At 33.2% G+C, this 23658-nt stretch overlaps 1 pseudogene; it reads left to right on the top strand.

Annotated features, from left to right (window-relative positions):
• Positions 1-19585: 19585 nt before the first annotated feature.
• On the top strand, positions 19586-21532 carry LOC133304010 (delta-aminolevulinic acid dehydratase, chloroplastic-like; annotated as a pseudogene).
• The last annotated feature ends 2126 nt before the right edge of the window (positions 21533-23658 follow it).

The raw sequence follows: 23658 nt of genomic DNA on the forward strand, positions 1-23658 counted from the left end.
TTTTAATAAAAAAAAGGCACATTTTTTTACGTGAGTATAACATAAGAAATGAATCTCATGCAATAAAAGAGTATAATTTTCTTTAAGAATAATAAGTCTTATACCAAAATTTGATCGCTGATTTTCGTGAATCTAACGATTATGATTTATTGCATCACACTTATTAATTAATTATTAATTTTCATAAATCATAACCATTAAATACATGAAAATCTACAATTAAGATTTGATGTAAAATTTATTATTTTTATAAGGTGTAAGTTGATCCTACACCATATATAATTGTCAGATATTAAAAAGAATAAAAATAAAATGTAATGTGTTTCGGTCAAAGTTCTCACGCATCTATATTAAAGTACCATGTTTTCACCAAAATAAAATAAAATTAAAGTACCATGCACAACCACAGGTACCAAAAGAAGAAAAGATGCTCACCAAAAAAAAAAAAAGATACATTGAACATATCTAGAAATTGACTTTTCTGTTATTTTCCCTTTCCATGCAAATTCCGTAGGGAAAGCTGTAATTGCAAAAGCAAATTAATTATAGTGTCTATGCCGTCTGCATCGTTAATAGAAATTTCCTATTTCTTAACAATTTCTTTTTTTATGAAAATTAATTAAAGTTAAATTGTATTTTAATCTACTCAACCTTACGACAATTAATTAAGCTTACTTATATGGGGTAGGTTATATTTACAAATTTTTTTGTTTACAAACTACATTATGTTCTTCTGGAAAAATACTAATTACACTATGTTTTCCCGAAAGAACTTAGTGTAATTTGTAAAAAATTTCAAAAAAAATTTATAAACGAATCATTTCCCTACTTATATTGTAATATAATTATAGACGACTTGATACACCAGGTTGAAGTTGATCCACGTGAGATTAGTCAAATTTTTTATTATTTATTCTTTTTATAAAATATTAATTATTGACCTTTTTAGCTTTTTTTTCATCTTTATTTGATAAAAAAAAATCACATTTTCATTATATAGGCGGATTCAAGTTGGAGGCGGTACGAGATAAGCTAAGATTTTTAATCCACTTTCAGAAACGGAATGGAATTGATTGCACACTTTGTCATCTCTAAATACAGTTATTTTTTTAAAAAAATTGCCCTGGCAGACATAGAGATCCCATGTTATATGGTCATACATTGTGTTCGGTCATAGAGAACCGTATTGCTATATCGTATGGTATGTATTCAGAGATATCCTAGAGATAGGTATCCAGATTGACTTATAGTCAATACTTCAATCACTGCACACAAGCAATAGACTTATAGCTAAGACGTGAGTGTGTGCACAGTGTTGACAGCAATAATAAATAGGTCAAAAGTGTGTACCTGTGGTCTTTAACCTCTTATTTATAAAGGTTACCTCTTGGGCTTGTGTAGATCTCCTAGTTGTAGTAGGATTCAACTTTCTTTCTGTTGGGATAGAGACTCTATCCTTAGCAGCCTCACTGTTTTATATTGTTAGGATAATTAGGTAATTATCCTTTAAGAGATCCTTAAGTAGGTGGTTAGGATATGGAAATATTCCATAACAGTTGCCCCCCAGCCCGGCAGTTCGGAAGCTCGGATTGTTGGGGTGCCTAAGTCTGATTGATAGGTCGACCCTACCGAGGTACTATGATCATGCCTTGGGTCTAGTGCGACTACCTCTTCTTGGTTTAGCTTTTTATATTGGCTTCTTTTCTCTTGAAGTCTCTGAGTGTTGAGGCGGTGTTTGCCTCTTTTTGACTTTGAGCTTGGCTTCTCTTGTCGAGGCTCTTTAGTTTTGACTAGGCTTATTGTCAGTCTTTTACATAGGCGGCGTTTGAATAAGTTTTAGGACGACGTTCCGTGCCTCTTTAATAATTAACCCGACTTTGCACTCCCTGACTTTAAGTGTTGTGGTTTCAGATTTGGCTTGGTTTCGCATACCGAGATCTCTATTCACATGGATTTGACCTTTTGCAAAGGTGTATTGTACTTTAGGGAGCACTTCTTATCTTACTGCGACTTCCCCCCTTTTGGATTTGGCTTGCTGCCTATTTTTAAATTTTGGGAAGGTCTTTCGTGCCTTCTTCAACGATTAGTCCGCCTTCGAATACCATGACTTCTATTGTTTTTGACGAACTTGGCTTCTTTTGCCATAGTCTTGGATTCTTGAAGGTTGAGTTCGCCTCCTCAATTTTAAGTCCTAATACGTTTACCGTGGCTTTTATTTTGAATCCCGCTTCATTTGCGGTGGATTTTTAAAATGAGGCTGGTCTGTTGGGCCACAAACTTTGTCATTTGGCTTTGTTGCCAAAATCTTGAATAGGAGCCCGACATCATATGTCACCTCGATTTTTCTTTTGTCTCAAATTGGGGTGTGATCCTTTTTCAGGATCACGATCTCTCCAAATTCGTCTTCTCGGATTGGGGTGTGATCTTTTTGCTAGAATCACATCTCTCCAATTTTATCTTCATTTTTATCTCAGATCGAAGTGTGATCTTTTTGCTAGGATTACATCTCTCCAAGTCCGTCTTTATTTTTATCGCGGATTGAGGTGTAATTCTTTTGCTAGGATCACATATCTCCAATTCCATCTTTCTTTCTTTTTCGGATCGGGGTATGATCCTTTTGCTAGGATCGCATCTCACCTTTTCTGTCTTCATTTTGATCTTGGAGTCTGAAGCTATGGCTAAGGCTGTGTTTGAGCTCAAAGCCGAGGTTAAGCTTTAATCTTGAAGCCTTGGCTGGGCTGAGTTGGAGCTCAAGGGCGAGGATGAGCTATTAAACTTAAATCCCTTATTTGGGATGAGTTGATGCTCTAGGCTAAGGCTGAGCTTTTAAATTTTAAGCCTTTCATTGGGCTGGGATGATGCTCAAGGCCAAGGTCGAGCTTTTAAATTTTAAGCACTTAGCTGGGCTGAGATGAAGCTCAAGGCTGAGCTTTTAAACTTTAAACCCTTCACTAGGCTGAGTTGATAATCATGAAACCCTTCACTAGGCTGAGTTGAAGCTCAAGGATGAGGCCGAGTTTTAATCTTGAAGCCCTTCACTGGGCTGAGTTGAAGCTCAAGGTTGAGGCCGAGCTTTTAAACTTGAAGCCCTACATTGGGCTGAGTTGATAATTATGAAGCCCTTCACTGGCAGAGTTGAAGCTCAAGGCTGAGACCGAGCTTTAATCTTGAAGCCCTTCACTGGGCTGAGTAGGAGCTCAAGGCCAAGGTTGAGCTATTAAACTTAAAGCCTTTTGTTGGGCTGAGCTCAAGGCTGAGGTTGAGCTAATAAATTTGAAACCTTTAGTTGGGCTAAGTTGAAGCTCAAGGCTGATGCCGAGCTTTTAAACTTGAAGCCCTTCGTTGGGCTGAGCTCAAGGCCGAGGCTGAGCTAATAATCATGAAGCCCTTCACTAGGCTGAGTTAAAGCTCAAAGCCGAGGCCGAGCTATTAATCTTGAAGCCCTACACTGGGCTGAGTTGGAGCTCAAGGCCGATGCCGAACTATTAAACTTGAAGCCCTACACTGGGCTGAGTTGAAGCTCAAAGCTGATTCCAAACTTTTAAACTTGAATCCCTTCGTTGGGCTGAGCTCAAGGTCAAGGCTGAGCTAATAAATTTGAATCCCTTAATTGGGCTGAGATGAAGCTCAAGGATGATGCCGAGCTTTTAAACTTCAAGCCCTTCGCTGGGCTGAGCTCAAGGCCGAGGCCGAGCTAATAAATTTGAAGCCCTTAGCTAGGCTGAGTTGAAGCTGAAGGCTGATGCCGAGCTTTTAAACTTGAAGCCCTTAACTGAGCTGAGTTGAAGCTCAAGGCTGATGCTGAGTTTTTAAACTTGAAGCCCTTCGTTGGGCTGAGCTCGAGGCCGAGGCCGAGCTAATAAATTTGAAGCCCTTAACTGGGCTGAATTGAAGCTTAAGGATGATGCCGAGCTTTTAAACTTGAAGCCTTCGTTAGGCTGAGCTAATAAATTTGAAGACCTTAGTTGGGATGAGATGAAGCTCAAGGCTGATGCCGAGCTTTTAAACTTGAAGCCCTTCGCTGGGCTGAGCTCAAGGCCGAGGCCGAGCTAATAAATTTGAAGCCCTTAGCTGGGCTGAGTTGAAGCTCAAGGCTGATGTCGAGCTTTTAAACTTGAAGCCCTTCGTTGGGCTGAGCTCAAGGCCGAGGCCGAGCTAATAAATCTGAGGCCCTTAACTGGGTTGAGTTGAAGCTCAAGGCTGATGCCAAGCTTTTAAACTTGATCTCCTTCGTTGGGATGAGCTCAAGGCCGAGGCCGAGCTGATAAATTTGAAGCCCTTAGTTGGGTTGAGATGAAGCTCAAAGATGATGTCGAACTTTTAATATTGAAGCCCTTAGGGATGAGTTTGAGCTCAAGGCCGAGCTTTTAAATTTTAATCCCTCTTTTGGATTGAAACTTTTTCCTTATGATTTAATGACCTCCAGGTCTTTACTTGCTCCATCAAGAATTGCGACGACAAGAATCTTTGTCAAATCGTCATCTGCTTGGATCTAGAGATCCATTTTAAAGTCTCTCGGAGGATCAAAAGCCCTTTTTGGATAGGGTTTGTCTCCTCATATATATATGGTTTTAGTAATTTCAGGGCCCGCGAGGTAGCCTGCAATCTGTGACTTCGTGCTATGCTGCGCGTGTTCACCATGGATGGGAGTCGAAATTTGTCGATCCTCACAGACGTCACCAATGTTTGGGATACCGTATGGTATGCGCTCAGAGATACCCTAGAGATATGTATCCAGATTGACTTATAGCCAATACTCCAATCACTGCGCACAAGTAATAGGCTTATAACCAAGACGTGGATGTGTGCACAGTGTTGGCAGCAATAGTAAATAGGTCAAAAGTGTGTACATGGGATCTTTGATCTCTTATTTATAAGGGTTACCTCTTGAGCTTGTGTAGATCTCCCAGTTGTAGTAGGATTCAACTTCCTTTCTGTTGGGACTCTATCCTTAGCAGCCTTATTATTTTATATTGTTAGGATAATTGAATAATTATCCTTTAAGGAATCCTTGGATAAGTGATTAGGATATAAAAATATTCCGTAACACATTGGCTTCCATTTTTTTTAGCTTATGTTTTGTGTAATATGAAAAAGACTTTAAGGGGGCAATCGATGAATCAATTGTGCACTCTCCCTCAATAATATATCAAATAAGCAATTACCCATCCTAACCCTCTTCCGCTTTCAGATAGACTTAAGTAATAATAAATTGTCATGGAGTTAAATTTAAATTATTCAAATAAATATATAAGAATATGGGTATATTATTGCGAGAAGATATTCTTACCATTTTATCACTTGTATTATCCGTTTGATACCTTTAAATTAATTTTAAATAAATAATTACCAATTTTTCTCATTTTCTTCACTTTCAAGCCGTTGATTTAGATAAGTAGAAAGAAAGAATAATAGCTTAAACTGGCTCTAAGTGTATTTTCCCCATATAATTGGTCTTTTTTAACACTTTAATTAAATTTTTATAAATCTAAGAGATTTCTCCACTCAACCACCTCTAATCATTTATCCTTGAAGTAAGGCTTTAGAATATTAACTTTTTTTTTTGTTTTCTTTTAATTAAAGATAGTATGAAAGTTCAAATTTATAACTTCTTGCAAATTAAATTCCTCACAGTTAACTTACGTTTAATATATGAATTCTCAATTTAATTTATCTGATGTGACAATTTCTTTTTTTTTTTGGTGAAATGATGTGACAATTTCCATTAGTTCACTCCTCAACATCTCAAAAATAATAATAATAATAAATCTATTAATACAGATAAAATCTCATTTAAACTTTTATGAAAGAACGTAAAAACAATAATACTTCAATTAGAGAAAATAGCACTAATTTGAGATAAAAAAAATCCATTAACTAGTCACTTGATTTAAGACCATTTGTTTATTTTGACCATCATTAAAAGAAAATAAGGATGATATTGACCGGTTGCTAAGTACTCACTTTGGTCATACTCGAATCATATGAGATTTCATTAGATTTTGCTTTCCGGCAGGGAGCGGATCAAGAGGAAGTTAGGATGAGCACCGCTTCCTTTCTCCCAATTTTAACTTTGGTATACATTTTATGTGAAAAGTAAATAATTAAATTATAAGAATTACTTTTCTTATGTTACATAAAAAATTATTATCTCCTATAATCACATTTTTCAAATGGGTCTTACAAGATTTTTTTCTCTCACCTTCAACTTTTTTTTCTCTCCTAACTATTGTTTGAGAATGAGATAATACTTTTCTTATGCAACATAAGGAAAGTATTACCCTTAAATTATATATAACTTAATCCCCTTCATAATTTTTTATAAATTTAAATTTTAAAATATTAAAAAAAAATTCCTTCACAAAAATATCTAAATCTGCCACTGTTTTCGGGTCCACCTGAATTTTGGCCATCTCCCTTTTGCTGTTTTATGGTAAGCGAATTTCAAAAGGGATGGCCCAACTTGTTTTGGGAATTAGAAATAAATGACATCCGAGAGTGTTAGTTTTATTTTTTATTTTTTTTCTCTATTCTTTTATTTTTTTCTTCTTCGGGCAACTTATGAAGCTTAATTAATTTTTTGCAGCATAAACATCACAAGGTGAGATTGCTTCTTTTATATTTCTCTAGAACAAACAATACAACTTTGAAAAGAAAAAGAAAACGAACGAAAAAAACTAGTTATTCCCACTTTATTTCAAATCAGTAAATTACCCCCATCATCTTTGGACAAATTGATTTGCTTTATGAAGTTACGCATGGCCATTTAAGATCTCATGTTTGAAACTTTGACAAAGCCCACCAGAATTGAAGGTCTTATAGCCAGGAAAGAAACATTGTTTTAACAGCAAAGGTACCGCTTTATAAATTATAAATACTTGACAGATAAAAGGAAAAAGATGAAAAGTAAACCAAGAGAAAAACCTCAATGCATGAGGTATAGTACCCTTCGCATTGATGTGTTATGTTGGAGTTTACCGAGTTAGGAAAAAAGGGCAGCCTCAGAAGACAAAGGCATGCTGGTCCTTATCTTTGTCTCTAAATTAAAGTAGAATTTTCATGCGGACAACATCAATGTATATATGTAAAGAGAGATACATTTATCAAAAAAAGAAAAAAGAAAAGAGAGAGATACAGAAACAGAAGAAAGAAGCAGAAGATAATATTCACAATGTCCATCTAGAAGTTAGTTTTAAATTTCTATTCAAAAAAATGTTATCATTCTAACTTCTAAATAATTTATATTTTTTAAATTGAAAAGGTATGGAGGTTGGTTATAAGAGATGATATATTATATTTGTTAAACAACAATCTCACCTAATAGCTCAAACTGACTCATTAATAATTTTTTATATCTCTCTAACCCCACATCCTCACATAAAATCCTTTGAACTTGAATAGTGGGATAAGGGTGTAAATAGGTCAATTAATAATTTATTAGGAGTCTATGATCCGACCTACATCAAGTCAGTCTTAGCCTATTATATTTAGTAAAATAGAATAGGTTCAAGCTTTTTAAAGAACTTTTTTAGAAAACAGGTCATAGATTTTCTTTTACAAAGCCCGACCTATAAATCTGCAGATTGACCTATATCATATTTTTAAAAAAATATATATATTATTTTAATAATTTTGAATAATAAAATAATACTATTTGAATTATTTTTTTAATTGTTAACTGCCGAATAAGCTTAAACAGGCTAATAGGTCTAGGGCAAACCTTCTATTTTTTAAATATAGGTCATTTCAAACTTATGATTTGGACCTAAAAAGGCTAAAAGACTAGGCCAATATTAAAATATTTTATACATATCTGACATATTTAAGTCAAAGTCTGACTTGGCCTAACACATTTACACCGATCTTTTAATTATATACTTTCTGATTTGGCTAGACGTTGTAAAATCATGTGACTGTGTATGCTATCTATTTTGCCATATGATTCTTTTACTAAAATTGCATAAGAGTGCATCCAAAGGTTTCACAACTGATATTCAATTCATGCCAACAAATTAAGCAGAACTGAAAGCCAAAAAATGCTTGACATGAAAGGTATAACTTCTGAATCCTGAATGAAACATATTTATGCATCTCACCTCTTGTGCTGCACCATTATCATACAAACATTGCACTAAAAATGATATACGCAACTGTGAATCAGAAACACAAAAGAACGTGGAAGATAAAGTTGGCAATTCAGCACGCGTAGTCCCAATTTTTGATTATTTGTATGTAGTACAAAATAAAGCTGAAATCCCAATCCATATATAAAGGCATGATTTTTAGTTTTTAAGTCACTGAAAGTCTGACAGACTTAACTTGGCAAAGTGTTTGGGTTCAATGTATTGATGAATTTATGACACCAACGACCCTATAAAATATTTTTTATAATTGTCAGTACCAGAAAAAATTTAAGCATTTTTACATAAACCGACCTATATAGCTGGTTACTTTATCAAATGTGGTGTAAAAGTAATGTTTAGATCATAATGTCTAATAAAATTACGCTAGCTTTAGGTTATTCTAAACTGCTTATTTAGTTATTTGGTAAAAAAATATTTTGTACTTTTATTACAGTATTTCAAATTACCAAAAAAAAAAAAAAATCAACATAAGAAAATGAGTTTTATTTTTCTTATGTTGCATGAGACAAGTTGTCTCATGCAACACACAAAAAGTGGGTGGGACCCACTAAAAAAGAAGAAAGAGAAAATAAAAAAGCGGGTCCCGCTCATTTTTTGTGTGTTGCATGAGACAACTTGTCTCATGCAACATAATAAAATAAAACCCTAAGAAAATTACAAAACAAATATGAAAAGATTGGGTTGTGAGATTATAAAAATAAGGTAATATGAATAATTTTGACCAATTTTGTTGTGGTTATTGAAATGTACGAGTAAACTCCTCCACACATAGAGGTGGCAAAGTGGACGGCCCACCCCGTCATCAACCTGCCAAAAAATGAGTCAACTCGCCCTGCCTTGTTTGGCGGGTTGGGCGGATTGGCCCGCCAGGCCGTGCCTATTTTACACTGACCCGCCTCGGCCAGCCTATACCGCCATTAACCTGTCAAAAAATGAGTCTGCCCCGCTCCACCCCGCTTTTGAGATGAGTTGAAAAACTCAACCCGCCTACCTCGTTTGGCGGGTTGGCCCGCCGAGCCGAGCCCATTTTGTCGGCTCTATTAAATTGTATACAAGCTTTTTTTATGCTAGACTTAGTTCTTTATTGTTTTTAATATATTTAAATATGAATGTTGAGATAAGCACGACTAAAAAACTACGAATTAGGGACAAATTTTAGAGACGGAAAATACTACGTATTTAATTAGGACGGATTTAGAGACAGAAAAAATAATTTGTCCCTATTTGGGATGGAATTAACGATGAAATAAGTTTTGTCTCTAATAGGGACGGATTTTGAGATAAAAAAATATTCCGTCCCTATTTGGAACGGACTTAGGAATGAAATATTTTTCAATTTCTGAAATTTGTCCCTAATAGGGACGGAATATTGTCCGTCCCAACTTAGGATAAAATTATGATATCTTTTCTAAAATGGAAAAAATGTTTATCCTTTTAAATGACATAACTTATATCATTTAACTCATACAAAGAGTGGAACTCACACCTTTATATTTTTTTTTCACTCTCTCTCCTTCTTTATCTATCTCTTTCTCTTACTTAAAATGACACAACTTTATATCCTTTAAAATGATACACACTTTTTCCTTCTAAAATTTGTTCCTAAATTTGTCTCTAATAAGGACGGAAAATAATATGTCCCTATTAGGGATAGATAGATTTTATCTCTAATAGAGACGAAAAAAATTTGTCCCTAATAAGGACGAAAAACACAAAAAATAATCCGTCCATAATTGGGATGGATTTAGGGACTGAATTTTGTATTCAAATGTTATTGTTTATAAAATTGCAAAAATATGAATTTTTTGCTAGATAATCTAGATTGGATGTTTGTGTTAAAAAAAGTAACATTACGTGTTTTATGTGGTGAGAAATATTTGAAGGGTGGTTAATCCAATCAACTAGTGACTACTAAAAAAGTATGGGTTAGAGACGGAAAAAATTATTTCTAATAGAGATGGATTTAGAGATGAGATCTCAACCACTAGTAACAGAATTTGACAAGCAATCTGCCGTTAGATGCGCCAACACCAGATAAGCTTTTTTTTTTTGGAAATACACAACACCAGATAAGCTAGGATGATTGCTATCTATTTTTTGAAATAAGCTAAAGATTTGAAACTTCAATGCATAGATCAGAGACTGTTGATAAATATTAAGAGAATCGATTTTTTGAAAAATATAAAATATGCTAATTAATTCGTAACTTCTTTTTTTGACCAATTTTTTTTTTTCTTAAAGTATCCTCTAGCCGACAGTCAAAGACTAATCCTTTTGAGGTGGGAGATCACATTAAGTGGATAAACCTCTCCCAACAAAGTCTTTTTCATACGTACGGCCAGGGATTGAACCCCTGTCAGAATGCTTAAGGAACCTAGCTATCTACCAACTGTGCTGGATTTTGTTGGTAAATTTTTATTTTTTTATTTTTTTATTTTTATCTTAGCCTAACATCACAAGATTCCAAATTACGGGGTGCATTGTCAATCAATATATGACACATGCAACATTGAGAGAGAAAAAACCTCATATCCAACAAAAAAAATAAGGTTTTTAATGACAAAATTTCAAAAGTCTTACGTACAGACAAATTCGTGATTATGGAAGTATTAACTTTTTTTTAAAATAGGAAGGTTATATTTATAAATTTTTTGTTTAGAAAATCTTACAAACTTAACTATGTACTAAGGATAATATTTAAACCAACCCATGTATTACTCTTAGTACATAAGTAAGTTTTTAAATAAAAAAATTGTAAATATAACCTATCACTTTTTAAAATAGTGATCGTAATAAGTTGATACTTAGGTATAGATATGCTGAAAGGCATAATACATGGTTTGATTTTATATTTAGGGTATGTATTTTAAAAATAGAAAAAAATGACATAGAATTAAAAAATAGTACATTTTAATTCTATTAAAACCTAGAGATAAGTTTATCAAAAAAAAAAAAACCTAGAGATAAAACTAAGAGAAACTGAACCTTCCGTTTCGTTCTATTCACATGCCAAACACTATTTTAAAAGAGGAAAGAAGAATTCGGCAGGCCTCAAGACGATATAACAAACCAAAAATCCATCTAAGTGATGATATGATGACGACCAAACAAAATAAAAGAAAATATAAGTTCTGCACTTTATTAAGCGTAATTTTAAATTCTTCGTACATGCATAACTTTTTTTCTTTTGACTTGGCCGGTTCCTTCTCAAGACCTCTCTATATATTATCTCTTTTTTTTTTCTTGGATAACTTATCTCCTTTTTTTATGAGATGAATATATTGTCTTTAATTAGTGGGACCATATATATGAACTTTTCAAAGTTCAAACCATGTAATAGAAGGAACAATAACAAAGGTTTAAAGAAACTTCCTTTATTTTCAATTGGTATCTTATTCGAATCCGTGATTGCCTTGGCCTATCATCAGAGCAGTATATCACATATGTTTAAATCTCCATGATTGTCATAAACATCAAAGATTTCAAGCGTGAAAATGCACGAGTTGATTGACCCCACTTTTGAATCAAATCCTTGACTAATTGGGAAGACAATATCACCTATACTTATGAGTATGGATGAAGCTTTGACGTATTCACAACTGATTGTGGAGAATTTGAACACGCCTTAATCATCTACAATCACTTGGAAACGTTTTGGCTGCATATATATGCAGTGGGCTTTACGTTGTTTTAATTATGATAAACTAACCTAATTGGATTATATTTATTTGGGGTAATATTTTAATAAATTCAAATATAAAAGTTTATATAGATAATATATATGTTGCTAACATGCAGTTAAGTAGTGTAAATATAATAAAATATTTTATTTTGACGTATTAAATTACTTTTTCTTGAAATGAAAAAGTTACATAATTTTTTCTCTGTCTGACTTAATAAATCCATTTGAAGTAATGCTCCTACAATAAACAATGCTCTCATATATGGTAACTGTCAAGGTTTGAAAAAAGTAACTACATCTTGTATTTAAGGAATATGGATAAATATAAACAATACCAACAAAGTGAATAGTTTTTTATTTTGATAAAAATCTACGAAGAAAAATATCGAGGAAGATATGTGCATGAGATTGGAGGATAGAGTGAGAATGGATCAATTAATCTTGTTTGTGAGAATTTTAGAAAGGGAGACAAATGAAGTGGAGAGATTTTTAAATTGGACTTATAAAGATAACTTGATTGAATCTTTTTAGATTTGAATTTCACCACTCATGTTAATTTTGTGCAATTTATTGGATGACTAAGGGTGTGTGCAAATTTTTGGGTGATTATGGGGGCGTATGATAATATTTTAATTTTTATTTTAAATTTGAGGAATGGAAATTATTTAGAATTCTGTTTGATAAAATCAATTTATTTTTATGTTCCGGATAATGAAATGGTAGCTTAAAAAGAAAAAATGAAAAAAAAAATTATTTTTAGCCTTTTCCTTTTGGGACACAAAATAAAAAAAAAATATTTCCCTTAAATAAAAGTAGGAGAACAAAAAGATTGTCATGACCAGTCTAAGGTTCATTAAAAACCCTTTACATGATTTACCAAAAAAAAAATAAAAAAACCTTTTACATGTATTTCTTGGAGTAATAACAACTTGTATATTATTGTTGGATTCTCTTTAATTGGGTGTGAGTGTGTGACAAAGTATTACGACTTTGTTATATTAAAACTTTTATAACTATCGGGGTTATAATCAATTTTAGTGTTTTTTATTTTAATAAAAAATAGCCTAAATCATGATTCATATATGGAGTAATATAAAGTCCATTTAATTAAGTGATCATTTTATTTGTATTTAAATATCTATAACAGTAGTTAATATGAATAACAGTATAGGTCTAACTCATAAACCTAAAATGGGAAAGGGACTAGATCTAATTAGTGTGGGTTAGAGTATATATATAAATGAAAGTAGAATCAATCAAGTATTAAAATTTTGCATCAATATAAAGTGATTCTGCATAAGTGCATGTAGCTAGCATTATTCTATTTCTTTGTAATATTAGGGGGTGTTTGGTCTAAGTGAAATTTTTTTGACCGAGAAAATGTAGGAAAGTAAGTTTGCTGATAAAGTTGCTAAAAATTTGTTTGGTATGACGAAATATTACCAGACAAATTAATTAAAGTTTTTAAAACCTATGTTTGGTTTCTAATAAAATATTGATAGGAAAATAATATAAAATTATGAAAGTAACCCTTTGTTAATTTTGTAATATTCATTCAACGCACACAATGCTTATGATAAGGGGCATTTCCGCCTGAGTTCGATATTGCATTTTTTCACTTGCCTTGCCATTTGCAAATACCACTTCCAAAGAAGTATTTTTAAACAGTGATTTCAGCATCACTTTACACACATATCTGCCTTGTATGGGAAATCTCGGTTGCCTTTTTTTTTTTTTCAAAACTTCTACCAAACATGGTGTTACTAAATACCCACTTTCATTTACCCAGCAATCTCACAACAAACCACCTACCAAACACCCGTTAGTTATTAATATTTCTTTGTCTAGGGTTTTGTACATTTGCTCTATTTGTTACTAGATACAAAATGTATTTTGTCTCGCTGCTTTGGAGTGGATATGCTCTTAAACCATTGGGATCAAGTTCCGAATTACAAGAGCAGGCATAAACCATGTTCAAATGGATTACTCAAAAAAAAAAAAAAAACTTTCATCCTTCCGTTCCGGAGCTGAGTTGAGATGTGCCTCTTCAGTTTCAGGGCCCATTTAGAGGCCCAAAACAAATTTATGACAAAGGGGAAGAAAATTACACGACTTTTGAGTTGTGCTTTTGAATTAGACGTGGCAATAAGGAAGAGATGGGATTGGGATGTACTCTATCCAATTTGACATACGTCAAATTTAATATTTTAATGAAATTGACTCTAAATGAATCAACTTTAAAAAATTAATATCAAAACGATTGGTTTTTAATTTTATTTTAAATTAGAAATTTATTTTTGTAAATGGCTTTATGTAAAACTATTTTTCAAGATAAATTTATCGAAAAGATATCTATGATTTTTAACTTAAAAATTCAGTATAAATAAAGACGAAGATAATATTATAAGATGACATATACTCATATAGTAAGATAAGAATTGATCTTTCCCATTTACCTTTCCGGTCTGAAATATGACGTTTCAAATTTTAATAGCAAGTTGTCAGTTTGACTACGTTCCTATTAAAATAAAAGTGAGATTCTAGTGGAAATAATTGACCATGTGAGAAGTAAAATTTGTTTTTAAGTGAATAAAATTGAAATAAAAAGTTATTACATATGAAACACACTTTTATGTCTATTTTTGTTTTCCAAAACTAAATTTTATAATAATATCACATTTGATCCTAATTAGTAAGTATATTTATGTGAGTTACATTTTTCAAATTATTACATCGACATTCATTTTATTATTATTTTTTTTTTTTTGGAGTTACTCAATCCTAATTATCTCTTTGAGACGAGTTGGCTGAACCTTTAGCCATCACTGTTCCCCCGTACTCCGGATTAGTCTCATAGCCGGCTCAAAGAGTCGAAGCTCGTGGAGATATCGGAAGGAGTCATTTTATTATTATGACTCAACATAATTAATATTACATATTATAAATTAGTTATCAACTATATTTATAAGATATATTTTTCGTTTTATTTTCAAATTTTTCAAATTAATTTCATTACTGGTACTGTGGTAAGTAGAACTGAGAACGAAGATCGCTTCCCGTTTACAAGAAAAGCAAGCTTATTCTGATCTTCACGTTTAGCTTCAACTTTCAACCACCGCCATTAATAACGACAACAATTACATATAATTAGAGGTGTTCGCGGTCTGGATTGGATCGGTTCTGGAAGTAAAAATTATCAGATCCAATCCCTTCAGTTTGACCATATAATCATCCATTCAGTTTGAACTTTTTTTCAAATCTGATCCGATTCGATCCAATTTTTTTCGGTTTGGATTGGATCGGTTTTTGATTTTTTGAAAATCCTAAAATTTGTTTCATGCAGATAACATCTTTTATGTAAAAAAAAATTGAAATACAAAAGTATCAGTAAACGATAATATAGTTTTTTTTTTTGGGGACAATGAGATATGAAGTTCTACGCAGATGAAATTTTGTTGATGAGATATGACTAAGTTTTTTCTTAGGTTCAGTTGATGGGTTAATGGGACTTGGGCTTAGAAATTTTTGAATTATGATTGGAGAAAAACCAAAGTAAGTAGAGGGGAATTAATATATTGGATTGGTTTGGATTGGATCGGTTTTCATTAAGCAATCCGAAAACCGATCCAATCCAATTAAAAATTGTAATTTTTTTTCGATTTTCAATTTTTCGATTTTCGGTTTGTTCGATTATCAATTTTTCGGTTCGATCACTACAATTTGGATCGGTTAATTAACGGTCCTACATAATATACTTGGGAGGGAGGTACCCTTTGGCTGCAACTGCATGCCTCTCTCAGAATTCAATGTTCTGCTGCTTGAAAGAGGAGTAGTCTCGTTCACCATCCATCCCCATCCCCAATGTGTCCTTTCTAGATAACATGTACGTTTCACAAACTTCAGCTTCCCAAAGCTTTATTGTAACGTATATGGAGTCCTCAGTGTAAGGAAAATTATTTCGGGTACATATATATATTGAATTTTCAGTGCATATTCTATTCATAATGTGATGTATATTTTATTTTTAGAGTAAATACCTTTTTTGTCCTTGACAATATCTACGAAATCCTTTTTAGTCCCTGGTAATAAAAAATGACCAAATTGGTCCCTAACAGTATGTAAAAAGGGCCACGTTAGTGACGGAGGAGTTGACATAAGGACTAACGTGGCCCTTTTTTCATAATTTTAGGGACCAATTTGGTCCTTTTTTATTGCCAAGGACTAAAAAAGATTTCGTAGATATTGCCAGGGACCAAAAAGGGTGTTTACTCTTATTTTTATTAAATTATTAATAAATAATTTATTTTAAAATTAAATAAAAAATAATTTGATAAAAAAATAAGACACATATTATATTAGGATAAAGTGTGTGTCACTTTAAAAGAAGTAAAATTGTGTCATTTTAAGAGAGAGAAAGAGATAGATAAAGAAGGAGAGAGAGTTGACAAAAAAAATAAAAGTGTGGTCTCACCTCTTTGTGAAAGTAAAAAAATATAAATTATGTCATTTAAAAGGATAAATATTTTTTCTATTATATTATAAATGAAAGATATATTAAAAACTCAATGCATTTGTGATACCGAAGATATTTTCCAATGCAAGAGCAAATGTTTTGAGTGGTGGCAGTTCCTTTAATGTTGACTTTTACACTAGACCAAACTCAAGCCTGTCAAAAATCTTACTTATATGACATAATAAACTGTTTCACTCCTTTCCTCTATTATTAATACATGTTATTTTTATATTTTACATCATTTTTTTATCTTATATTTTTGTATTTATTTCTCTTTTTTTATAAACATTAAATAGATAAGAATCTAATAATTTTTTCATATAATTTTGTAGATAAGTTTCTTTTGAATTTTTCATATAATTTTGTCATGTAACAAGATTAATCTGATTTTTCTTCTTATTTATTTCTCCATCAAATTTTTTATAAGTCATCAAACACGTAGATCAATTGGCAATAGATTGTTCTAGCTTAATCAGTAGTCTCGAATTCAAGTATATGAGAAGAACGTAAATGTGTTAAAACTTAATTGGAAGAGCTTTGCGTCTATGTGATTCTACCCAACTCAAATCGGATTAATTGAGTAATCGATGAACTGATGCATAATATTAAAAAGAAAATCAACTTTCATAAAATATTGTCAAATGATTTAAGGAACTAATAATATTTCTAAATAGTTTTTTTAGGCATTAATTTTTATTATTTATTATATATTAATTATATTTTATGTTTTATTGTGCATCAAATGCGTATTAATCTAGTTGGTTCTTTTTTTTTTGAGTTACCCAACCCTAATTATCTCTTTGAGACGAGTTGGCTCTAATCTACTTGGTTCTAATTATAATACTTACATAATTTAAAAAAAACTCATAATTATATCTCAGAAGTGGTTCTATTATACAATTTAAATGAAATTAATTCTTTTAAGAGTTAGGAATATGTCATACTTAACACTATTTTTTTTTCTCACTTTTTATCACCAATTTTATTATAGTTTGATCAAAATTAAATCAATGACTCTCATTATGTTATTTTATAACTGTTGACGATAATAAAATTAATAATAAGAAATGATAAAAAAATTTGATAAATATAACCACCCTTAACCTTTAGGGCCTGTTTGGAGCACTTGATAAAGAAGATAGAATATGATAACTTATCATATCTTACTTTTATCTCTTGTTTGGTTGGTCAATAGGATATGATTAGTTTATCCTATTGTCTCATTTTATCCTATTCAATACATGATTTCTTATCCTATGGGGGAAGCTGGGTTATGATTCAACATGATAGAATACCTATATTGGATACCCAATATATTATCACGCTACCCAATATATTTGTATTTATTGCATTATATTTTGTTTTTTCTTTCTTCTTTCTCTTTCTACATAATCTTATCAGATTGCTAATCAGGTGCTCATCAAACACAGGACATGATATAGGCTTATCAGCCCTATATCATATTCTACCTTTATCAACCCCATATCATATCCTACCTTTATCCTATTTAAAGTACTATCTTCAAATACAAATCAATTTCTTTTAAAAATAATTCCGTTAAAATCTAAAGCAATGATATAATATACCCAATAAATGACTCTTGTCAAGTTGTCAATTTACCTGAATAATTACCCGACAAAAATTTACTTTTAAAAAGAATTTATTTTTGACATAATTATACTCATCACAAGGGGAGCGGCACTCCGTCAACTTGGGGAACAGTGACCATTGTGCCACTGTTCCAAAACTAATTTACTTAAATGCCACGCCAAGAAATAATTTTACCAAACTGCCACGAGGGCAAGTTTGCCCAGAGCAGTAGCGAATTTCGTATGCTGATGTGTCAGCTTCTTGGTGGTGTCAGAGTTCGCGTCTGACACAGGCGACCTCTGTTGCAATTAATGCCTCACCTGTTTTGCCACGTGGCTTGCATGCAGCAGAGGTCGCTGCCAACGTGGGCAACCTGTGTGCAACGACTAGCATGCCACGTGGCTGACATGCACCGAGTTCGCTTGGGGGAAGCGAACTTGATGCAACGACTACTTTCCAACCCTATATAAACCCACCCCATTCCCCCTCACCATACGCCCCTCCCCCCTTCTCTCTCTCTTTCTCTCTTTTATTTTTCTTCTTTCACTCTCTTTCTCTTTTAATTTTCTTTCTATCTCATTTGCATTCTTTGTCTTCATTTGAGGTTAGTGATGTATAATTTAATTAATTTTTATTCATTTTTTTTATTGTTATTTAGTTGTTGTTAATTATGTTATATGTAACATAAAACATTAGGTTAGATGACATATTAATTGTTTTATTATTTTAATTAGTTTAATATTAGTAGTTTAGTAATTACATTTTAATGTTAGTAGTAGTTAAATAACATATAGTTTAATTAATGTATGCAATAAATTGTTTTATATGCATTATTTATTTATAGGATTTAGGGTAAGATAATTTTTAGGATTAATGTATGACACATTAGGTTAGATGACATATTATTTATTTTATTATTTGAATTCGTCTAATATTAATAGTTTAGTAATTGCATGTTAATGTTAGTAATTAAATGTTTTATAGTTTAATAATCTATTTAATAAATTATTTTATATGCATTATTTATTAAAAGGATTTAGGTTAGATTTTTATAGTTTAATGTTATGTTATTAATTATGGAAATTTCCTTTTAAAAGGACGAGAATGATGACTTTGGGAGAGGAAGAGAGGGGTGTTTAAATAAGACTTAGTTCGCTCCTGTAACTGTCGGCAGGTAGTTCGCTTACCAAGGTAGCGAACTGAACTGCCACGTGACACTAAGTTCGCTATGTGTCCAACGAACTACTCCAGTGGCTGCCACTTGTCACCTAGGTCGCCTGGGGCCCAAGCAAACTATGTAAGGGTCAGACACATCATCATGCATAATTCGCTACTACTTCAAGCAAACTTGTCTGCTTGGCAATTTGGAAAATAAGTTAAGAAGCGTGACATTTTGATAAATAATAGTTGGAAGAGTCGCAGAATGGTCCTTTTTACTCAACTTGGTAAACAAAGTTTAGTAGGAGGACAGAAATGGAAATTGAGCGAAGTTCCTGAATCGTGTGTGTTCGTCCCCACTTATCATCTTCCTGCAACTCTCCTCTCATTGGTTTTCTTTATTCTCCTCTCATCCGATAAGATCCCTTTCCCTTTTCGCTCCCTTCTTCCTATCATTTCCAAGATTCTCCGATTCGGATCTGCATTTTCTCGGTAAAACTTCTACTCTTTCCACTGCTTCATCTAATCGATTCAAATTACAATTTGTGCTCAAACTGATCTTAATTGTGCATTATGGGGATTCTAGAGCAATTCATGGCTTTAACAATCCCTAACGCACCTTTTACAGTGAATTGCCAGAGCTATGTTGATCTGAGAGCAACACCAACGAATTTGAAGTTGGGTTGGTCCGCTACTGCAACAAAGTCTCGTCCTCCACGCATCTTCGCTGTAAGAGCCTGCAACGGTGCCGGCCATCTCACCGACGCCGATTGCGAAGCTTCCTTTGTCGCCGGAAACGTGCCGGCGGCTCCTCCCGTGCCGCCAAAAGCGGCGGCGCCCATTGGAACCCCGGTGGTACCTTCACTTGTGAGTTTGCTCTTGGCTTAATTGCAAAACAAGCGTGCATTGTAATTGATGATTAGTAGCTACACCTTGCTTAGCAAAATGATCTGATTGTTTTGTGTTTTTATCAGCCGCTTCAAAGGCGTCCTCGTCGTAACAGGAAGTCACCAGCGCTTCGATAAGCTTTTCAGGAAACAAGTTTATCAGCTGCGAATTTTGTGTATCCACTTTTCATACATGAAGGTTGGTCTTTGTGCATGATGCTTTATTTGTAGTCTAGCGTTTATTGCTTATATTATTTCGTTTGTAGGTACTTGGTAGTATAGTATAAGTACATGCCAATTTGATTTTGGATTGTGAGAAATTTGAACTCGCAGGTGACGAGGATATCCCAATTGGGGCTATGCCTGGATGCTATAGGCTTGGTTGGAGACGTGGGCTTGTAGAAGAGGTTTTTATCTGCTATTGCTTCTGTGTCTCATACTGTCATGTACAACTTAAAATGAGTCACATATATCCCCTTTGTCTAAAGTATTATCATCTCAGGCATCGTTTTTATATTTATGATCTTAATTTTTAGCAAAGAAAATGACAAAGCAGTCAGAATTTTGAGAATGTAGTAGAATAAATTACATGTTGATATGCTCAAACCATCCAAAAGTTGTAGCGAATTAGGGGCGAGGGATGTCTAATACTGTAAGGCAAGCATGTTTAATTGGAGATTCTGTAGAGTTTCTTTTGCATAATTTTATTCCAATGCGTCTCCATGCAGAACTATTTCTGCTTGGTTTCATGTCACTCCTGCGATAAACAAGATAAAATATCCTTATGTACTTTTATGGATTAGCTTCATCTTGAGTATTATCTAAGCTACTTATTAGAAGTTTGATGCCGTTTCAATTTGGTCAAGGAGTTTCGACAGATTTGATTGTTCCAAATGTCTAACTTGTTTTAATCATGCCATGCTTGGTGAAGTTGGCTGGTTTTGTTTGGGTATTTTACTTCCCATACTGAATCTGCCTGTTACATTTCAATAAATAGAAGAAACTTTTCTTATTTATTATTATAGGCTTATAGCTATTGAGTGCCTAGGTTATCAATATCCTTCTATTGCTTTGCCAAGCTACCATTTGGAGTAGCGACCATGGCGGCCACAATAGTGGCAAGTCAAGCTGCTACAGTAAAGGAAGGGTAAATCCCCTCTTTGCCCTTATGTGTGCGATGTTCCTTGTGTAATTGAAGGGGGAAATTGACTTGATCTTTGGCAAGTCAAGCCGCTACAGATGCTTTGAAGGTTCTATTCTCTCACCTACATACCATAGACTTTCTGTAGAATAACTGCAATCTAGTATAACAGCTTCTCCCCTTTAGTGTCCCACAGGAGATGAAGCATACAATGAGAATGGTTTAGTGCCTCGAGCAATACGTATGCTTAAGGATAAGTACCCTGACCTTGTAAGTGAACATAATTTCTTCAGTTTGAGGATATTATATTTTCTGGTTCATCATGTAGAAGATGGTATAGTTATAGAAGATGGTAAGCTGTCAAATTTGTCTTTTTTACTCAAGAGTTGGAAATCTTTTGAGAATGCAAAATTGTAGTTGTTTAAGTTGGTTTTCTTTATATTTAAACCTATTTTGTTATATCCCACATCTTGGGGACCTGAGGACATGGAGGATATATATGTTACTGAACATGATTCATTTGCTTAATAATGCGCTGTGAAGCATGTACTCTATATAAAGGGATTGTCCCCCTTGGAACATGTTTTAGACACAACCCGACACTTCCAAAGTAACTAAACATTTTACATTTGGTTGTGTTGTGCCATGTTTGCGTCCATGTCGATGCTGTGTTTTGTCTCTGTGTTTGTGTATATGCTTTTGAGGAAATACCTGATTTCAGGTCTCCTGGTAGGGAAGGGAGTGTTATACCAAGACATAAACTGATAGAGATCTTTGTATTAGCAGATTACTTGTTTGGCAATCTAATGGTGTGCACTTTGTTTCGTTTCCTTCTGACTTAGCAGAAAATGAGGAATGCATGAACAATATAAGTTTCTATTCTGGTATTTGAATTTCCATCTTATGGTTACCCTAAGACTTCTGATAGGCTATCTAATTCTACTTATAAGCTAGCCTTTACAGTAATTTTGGAACTTGAAATGAAATTTTTTGGAATTAGAATGTGAATAGGAATCGGAATGGAATGTAAAGGCCATTCTAGTTCAGTGTTTGGTTCACCCAGGAGTGGAATCTATTTTATTCCATTTTGTTTTCATGTTTGAACTTGGAATTAATATGCAATGATTCAAGGAAAATATACATCAACAACCAAGCCTGATCCCACATGGAATGAATATACAAGAGAACAAAATAAGCATTGATTTAATTCATTCCATTCTTCAATGAAAGGCCATTCCTGATTCTGTGGAATTAAGGCTCATGACTTTTTCCATACCAAACAAAGGAATGCTCATACCCATGAAATAAAGGCAGGAACTGACTGAATCACCATTCTCCCTTTTCCCTGTGTTTTGGCTTTGAAGTCATCATTAAGATAATGGAGCTTGTAAGTCATGCTAGCCACAGACTTCTAGCTTTAGTTTAATACTGCTGAATAATGTTTTGAGTGTGTTTATCTTTACTCTTATTCAAGAAGAAAATTGTTAAAAATTTAACTTTCAACTTTGGTTGGTAAAATACTAGGAGCTAATCTGCATGATTTAAACTTTTCTTAAAGGTACCGGTTTTTCTTGATAATATTTCCATGACCCTCTCTCAAAGGACAAGTCTTGTGATAATAATAATAATAATAACAATAATAAGAGAAATGGGTCTTCTTCTTGCAAAGGAAATTCGAAGAAAATGAGCGGCAAGCCTACCAATGGTGTTGGGAAGAGGCGCGTGCCACCGTCGCCGCATGAGTTGCACTATAAAGCGAACAGAACTCAACCTGAGGAGTTGAGAAAAAATGCCTTCTTGCCTTACAGGCAGGGTCTCCTTGGTTAAACCCTGTTTCCAACCTTCACCATCATATCATTTTATTTTCCAACTCATCACCGTAGCCAGCTTATTTATTGAGGTAGGGTTAACAAAATTTTATGTGAGATTTAACACTAAATTTAATTCAGAAATTTAATCATATTAAAAACATGATTAGTTTCTAAATTTAACCCGGGTCAATTTCTTTTATGTTAAATCATGGGAAACGTTGCTCGTACCCATGGACAAAGCTATTTGCCACGTGTCCTTGTTTTGGGTTCGAGTGTTGTGTTTGGTTTATGTTTTGGTCCACACCCCATTATGATGCACCTACGTTCCTTGTGGAAATTTGTGGCCCTTTGGAAATTTCAAGTCTCTTCCCTCGGTCATGTTTAGATGCTTAACGAGACTTTGGTTTTCTTATACTTTGTATGAACTCTACGATTATTTTCACTAATGAAGCATGAAATATGTTAAAAAAAACTGTAAAATAAGGCTTTTTGATGCAATTGAAGCTTTTGATCAATTATTTATTAATGTAACGTGAGTGAGATGTGTACGTGTATTATATTGTATTGATTTTACACTAGTTGTGCATGGGAGGTGATGCATGATTTAAACATACATTGATAAATAATTTATTAAAAGAATTAAAATAATAAAATTATATTTTGCATCAAAAGCGTGAAAAAAACCGAGTCAACCCGCAAAGTCCTATATATCAACGGGCTAGGTTAGGTCTG

The sequence above is a fragment of the Gastrolobium bilobum genome, unplaced genomic scaffold, assembly GCF_033153095.1.
Source record: "Gastrolobium bilobum isolate Gb01-03AN ecotype WA unplaced genomic scaffold, APGP_CSIRO_Gbil_v1 utg22478, whole genome shotgun sequence".
In the NCBI taxonomy this organism is placed as follows: Eukaryota; Viridiplantae; Streptophyta; class Magnoliopsida; order Fabales; family Fabaceae; genus Gastrolobium; species Gastrolobium bilobum.